Genomic DNA, 6,321 nt, shown 5'->3' on the forward strand with positions numbered 1-6,321 from the left:
CACTGCCAGCCTGTGTCCCACCAGGTCTCCCTATCATCACATCTGTGCACACAACAAAACAAACACATTCCAGGAGCTTCACGGTCTGTTCAGATTATTTAATGAAAGTGGCTTTCAGAGGCAAGGATGTCACTCTGAACTGCATATTTAAAGGTATATAACAGTTCAGAGAGGAAGATAAGCATATTCAAATTCGGCTTTACTCGCCAAACCTGAAGAAATGTTGCCCATTATAATTCCAATGGCATGATGAACTGCCAGTAGTGGGACTCAAAGCTGCAAAATAATATCCCATCAGCCATCTGCACACACCTCCTGGCTGCTTCCAAAAGCAGCAGCAAGCAGAGCCTGCTGTGAGTATGCTGGCAGCAATGGTCACTGGGGAGGCAGGAAGGCAGGGGACAGCCGAAGGGCATGGGCCCAGAGGATTCAGTGGTTTTCCCCACCAGCCTGGTGCCTCATCCCTGTCCCTCCTCCACCTGCACAAGCATGGCCTGCAGAAAGGAAGACTAAGCCAGACCCCCCAGGGTGGGGTTTGACAGTTCCTACTTTTAGCTATTTATAAGTTAGTTTTTCAAAGCCTACATTGATCTCCCTCTATAAGAGAGCCAATGGAGAGAAGGTGATCCATTCTGTCCTCAGACAGATGATGACGATTGCTGGGCTGAAGACCTCTCTGGAGGTGCCTCTCATTCTGCACTGATACAGGTGGTGTCCAGATGACCAGTGTGTGTTTAGGCTACACCTGAGCAAGGGACATGGGAGTACTTCCATGGGCTAGGGGCCAGCTGCACTGCTACTTGCAGGCCCCACCACAGCAAAGCACTGGCATCATGGTACATTTTGGTCAGATCCCTGATTCAGCTAGCTAGGAGACAAGGAGCTTGGGAGCGTGAGATCATGCATCCACTACTTGGTTATCTGTAACATGGGATGCGATGAGACAAATTCCTCCTCAAGCATGCAGCTCACACGCTGACCCAGACAGAGGCACTACTTGCTGAGCCACCCAGGTGAACCACGCAGGTTCACACCCGCGTCCAAAGCCATCCTGGTGCTGCATTCAAAGCAACTGAAGAGGCAGAATTGAGTCAAGACTCCTATATTGCATCTTTGAGGATATTTGCTTGAGAAACAGGACCCAAATGAGCAAAGTTTTCATTAAGTATGAGTTCTCCTGAGCAGGGAGAACTGCTTTGAGCTTGAAAGGGGGAATATTCATGTGTTGTCCCTGAGTGTCCCTGGGTAATCTATTAACAAATCTTCTAGTTCAAGGATTTAGTATTAAAAATATCAAACACCTCAGCCATTCCCTGTTGTTAAAAGTGAACAAATGTAGCCAGTTACATCCCATTATCACTATTTCACCCAAAAACGCAGTTAATCGGTGACACCATGAGGTTAACTTCACAGAACACAGGTGTCACACAAACCTGTGTTCTTGACACTGTCAATGAATAATGTACTTTCATAATGTGACACAATTTTCTGTTGTCTTCATTTTCCTGTGCCTCTCTTGACATGCTGAAATAAGTATTTAGGCCCCTTCACTCTATTTACATGATTCTTGCAAAATTAAATCACTAGCTGTTTTTGAAAGTTATGGCCTGATTTCCTTTTTTTCTATTCTGTGCACTTCTTTTTGAAATATTGGGCTTCTATATACCTTTAAGCTAGTAAAAGTGCATTAATATGTTTCTCTGGACAAAATACCTGAAAATATTATATAGGGTTCTGCAAGACAAAAAGAGATGGTACTCAATCCCACATCAGGGCAAATTTGACTTCTGCATTATAGCATAAAGCTATCTTGAAATGAGCTTATCCCAGCTTCCGGTGATTCTTCACAAGTATCAGGTTGCACAGTGTGGCTGCCTTCTCCCTACTACTGGTGAAGAGAGCATGATAAAAGAAAAATGCAGGTAGCTAGCATATAGCATGAAGGACTCCAGCCATCACCGTCTGACAGCATAGTAGCGTAGCTTGTGGGCTTCATATTTGTTCTTGGAAAAGTTCACCATGGGGCAAGGTAAAGGAGTTCAATTACAGTACTAATGTACCTTTGCAGTCAACTCCTTCACCAGCTCCCAACACTCTGGGCTAACAGCTGAGGGATAAGCCCATGATTTTAGAATTATCCAGCCCATGAATTTCCATGAATAACTGTAATTACATTAATTGACAACCATGTTCATAGGTTGAGGGCAGCTTCTGTGGAAGCTGGAGATGACAGTGTCCAGATGATGTCAGTTGTTTTCAGCTGAAGTCAGCTGGCCAATGACACTGCGTACAAGGAGGTCATGGAAATCTCAGAGGTTTCTCAGAGCATCAATCACCTATATTCATATTTCATTTAGGTTGCTGGAGCCAAATTCATTGCTGCTTCAAATCGAGTTGAAGCCTGCAGTTTCCAGATACGCTGGCTTGCTTTCCATATTCAGCACACAAGGAACAGGAAAGTGTGGCAGAATATACTATTCCCCATTTTACCTGAGTCTCAGATTGGACTGCATGCCACACAGCCATAACTAACAGAGAAAAGACACAGTAGCGTCAGGCTGCTGTAGTGCCTTTCACATATGGCCTTGTAGTGCCACCTTCAGACCAATCCAAGACATGCCCTACCGCTCTCTCAAGTAATAGCCCACCCTTAGTTGCACTCCAGCCCCAGCGAGAAGCACTCAGCCCACAATGAAGGTGAATCCAAAACACGGCCAAACTTCAGATCCAGACAGAACTTTGTTTCCCTACAAAGGCAGGCAAGGAAAACAGAAGGATCTGGCCACTTGCAATACTGTGTCATTAAAAGCCTTGTCCAAATCTACGAAGTCCTAAGTCAGGTTATTTTATTTTGGAAGAAAGAGCTTTCACAGAATACCCCATCCTGAGTCTGGCTCTGAGGAGATCTTGTGGGTCCTCTTTCATTCCTAAGGTGTCAGGCACTAATATTATGGTACACTGCTTAGCAAAAACTAGTAAAAAATTAGATTAGCATTTTTAAAGAAACCTTAGTATGACCTTCTGAGCAGCAATTTTACAACCACAACCAATTATAGGCACAATAATTGTGGTGAAACTAATTTGAGGAACAAATGATTGCATTTAAATGCCTGATCTGCAGATACAATTTGACATAATGTATCTGTTTTTACACAAGCCAGAAGTTTCTAGCAGATGTAAACAACAGAAACCATAAATCAGAAGATGAATTAAACATTTGCTTTTTGGGTTTTTTCACCTCATACTCAAGATGGGCACTGATGGGGTCAATTGTAACTATTTATTTTTTGATTACTCATAAAGAATGTTTTTATTAACATACAGGATCCTATATTCTGAAATTACTGAGGTGCCTGCTATATATTTTCAAACCTAGTGCAATTTTATTTATTTCTGAATTTTACTCTTTGTTCTAATTTCCTCTCTAAAGCAGAAATACTGAAACACTGAATCCTATTCATCTCTCATGTTCTCCTGTCTTTGCTTTACCATTCGTCCAACCTCCATCTTCCTCTTCAGGATTATTAATAGCTTTTATAGAAAGCTTTACAGTTCCAATGTATTTTATTGGCATGTGCATGTAAACTAATTGGGAGCGGTTGCAGGCAGAGGAATGTGGCATTAGCAGAATGACTTATTTATCAAATATAACCTCCACATAGGCAAGCTCATCTTGCAAGATACGCATAATAAAAAACAACATCTGACACAACTAATTTGTCTCTTAGCCTAAAGTACTGTTTATATAGTGCAAGATGTCTAAATCTCTATGCTCTCTTATTTACACAACATGATATACTGTTAGTAATCTAGTAAAATCTCTCTACTTTTCTGTTAACCAATCTTTGTGTATCCTTTTGTTAATAATTTTGATTTGGGTTTGGGTTTTGGGATTTTTTTGAGCAAAAATAACGAATATCTATCAGGGATTGGCTGACATTAGACGAAACTTCTTTAAGGCCCAACCTAAGCCTCAAAACGTACCATTTTGGGGGACAGCTTTCAGCCACAAAGCTCTCATCTGTGACAAACTGAGATCCATGCAACTCACATGAAGACCCCCCAGCTTCCTCCAGCGTCCTGGAGAGCAGATACCCCAGAGAAGTGCTCACATGTGACACTGTAGACCTCAATCTCCTCTGTGCATCGGGGCTATGATAACTTTGGGAAACTGTGTATATAACCTCTAATTACTGTTAATAGTATGAACTCCCTAACTAGTTGGTTCTTTGAAAACTGTAGCAAGTTTCTTTGTCTATATGTATCCACAACATCAAGAATAACCAGCAGGTTCCCTGGGGGGTTCTTGGTGCTGGCTCAACATGTATTGTTTCACTGATTAGAGATAGGAACTTAAAAGCTGACCTTTGACCAGCAAAAGTCTCCGTAAGGAGGTGGCTGGGACAGGCAGAGGCAGTTTCTCCTATTGCTTGGGAGATGATGGAGAAGTAGAAAGAACGGGAAGTTGTGAGCAACAAGACTAAAAAGCCAGAAAAAACAAAGGAGGAATTTTTAAAAGCACTGGCAGAAAGGAGAACGTGAGGACACATGGGAAGTTTTGCTTGGAGAGGGAAAAGACGGACAGGCTGTTGTGGTGGAGTCTTAGTGTTCCTTGCTGCCAGAATAACCAGGATCACAGGGGAGTTAATCAAATAAAGAATAATCTAAACAAGGTGCTATTGCGCTTAAGAAGTTTATTCAATAATCTGACTTTCCTTGGGATTTATCTTGGAGGTAAGAAAAGCAATGGTGAAGTCAGGAGCTCTGCAAGAAAACCCCAAATTCCTGTCTGTTAGCTTACGTATAGAATCATAGAATGGTTTGGGTTGGAAGGGACCTTAAAGATCATCTAGTTCCAACCCCCCTGCCATGGGCAGGGACACCTCCCACTAGACCAGGCTGCTCAACGCCCCATCCAGCCTGGCCTTGAACACTTCCAGGGATGGGGCATCCACAACTTGACTGGGCAACCTGTTCCAGTGTCTCACCACCCTCAGTGAAAAATTTCTTCCCCATATCTACTCTACCATGTCCCCCAAAGAGCTTGTCAGCAAAAGGCTCAGACTTTGGCCGAAACACTGGCAACTGTGAGGGCGGGGGCACAGATGATATTTCAAAGAACCTGGGGCAGACATTTTATGACTGAAGCTGGGCAGTGGGATCCTGTTTTCAGGAGGAGTTGGCACAGGAAGGTTCTCCACCAGGGAAAAACCGTTTGCTCACTTTTTGCCTGACAAATTTGGTGGCCTTCTACAATGTTGCCACAGCATTGGTAGATAAGGGTAGAGCAACTGACGTCATCTAACTGGACTTATGCAAAGCGCTTGAAACTGTCCCGCTTGACATCCTGGTGTCTAAATTGGAAAGGCATGGATTTGATGGATGGACCATTTGGTGGACAAGGAACTGGCTAGATGGCCACACTCAAAGGGTTGCAGTCAACAGCTCAATGTCCAAGTGGAAACCAGTGACAAGTGGTGTTTGTCAAGGGTCAGTACCAGGGCCAGTGCTGTTTAACGTCTTTGTCAGAGACACGGACAGTGGGATTGAGTGCAAGTTTGCCAATGACACCAAGCTGTGTGGCGCAGTCGACATGCTGGAGGGAAGGGATGCCATCCAGGGGGACCTTGACAGGCTTGAGAGGTGGGCCCGTGCAAATCTCATGAAGTTCAACCAGGCCAAGCGCAAGGTCCTGCACCTGGGTCATGGCAATCCCAAGCACAAAAACAGGCTGGGTGGAGAATAGATTGAGAGCAGACCCAAGGAGGACTTGGGGGTGCTGGTGGACGAGAAACTGAACAGGAGCCAGCAATGTGTACTTGCAGCCCAGAAAGCCAACCGCATCCTGGGCTGCATCAAAAGAAGTGTGGCCAGCAGGTCGAGGGAGGTGATTCTACCCCTCTATACCACTCTGGTGAGACCTCGCCTGGAGTAGTGTGTCCAGCTCTGGAGCCCTCAGCACAAGGACATGGACCTGTTGGAACAGATCCAAAGGAGGGCCACGAAGATGATCAGAAGGCTGGAGCACCTCCCCTATGAGGACAGGCTGAGAGAGTTGGGGGTGTTCAGCCTGGGGAAGGCTCCAAGGAGACCTTATAGTGGCCTTCCAGTACGTAAAGGGGGCCTACAGGAGAGATCGGGAGTGATTCTTTATCACGGAGTGTAGCAATAGAATGAGGGGTAACGGTTTTAAACTGAAAGAGGGGAGATTTAGACTAGATATTAGGAAGAAATTCTTTACTGTGAGGGTGGTGAGGCACTGGCACAGGTTGCCCAGGGAAGTTGTGGATGCCCCATCCCTGGAAGTGTTCAAGGCCAGGC

The sequence above is a fragment of the Rissa tridactyla genome, chromosome 3 (genome assembly GCF_028500815.1).
Source record: "Rissa tridactyla isolate bRisTri1 chromosome 3, bRisTri1.patW.cur.20221130, whole genome shotgun sequence".
Taxonomy (NCBI): domain Eukaryota; kingdom Metazoa; phylum Chordata; class Aves; order Charadriiformes; family Laridae; genus Rissa; species Rissa tridactyla.